Source organism: Nematolebias whitei, chromosome 9 (genome assembly GCF_014905685.2).
Source record: "Nematolebias whitei isolate Nwh7 chromosome 9, NemWhi1, whole genome shotgun sequence".
NCBI lineage: Eukaryota > Metazoa > Chordata > Actinopteri > Cyprinodontiformes > Rivulidae > Nematolebias > Nematolebias whitei.
In genome coordinates, this window is record NC_056506.1 from 39,421,625 (window position 1) to 39,422,040 (window position 416).

The following is a 416-nucleotide window of genomic DNA, read 5'->3' on the forward strand; positions in this document are numbered from 1 at the left end:
ACTCTGATATATATATATATATATATATATATATATATATCAGAGTCAGAGTCAGAGTTTCTTTATTGTCATTCGCACCTCATGTGGTACATGTGGTGGAGTGAAATTATGTACACAAGGTCCCAGTTGCATCCAACAATAAAATGTATAAGAAAAACAGTAATAACATCTAAGATATGAACTAAGAAAAACATCAACTAAATATACACTAAGCACTCATAACATAAAACATTGAACATCAGCACAAACATGAACATGAGTCTGTGAGCAGATGTGCAGCATGAACACATCAACACTGAAACAGATCAGCAGCAACATGATATGGTTTTTCACAGTGATTATTCTGGTTAGAGATTCATGAGTCTAACAGCCTCAGGGTAGAAGCTGTTCCTCAGTCTAGTGGTTCTACACTTAAT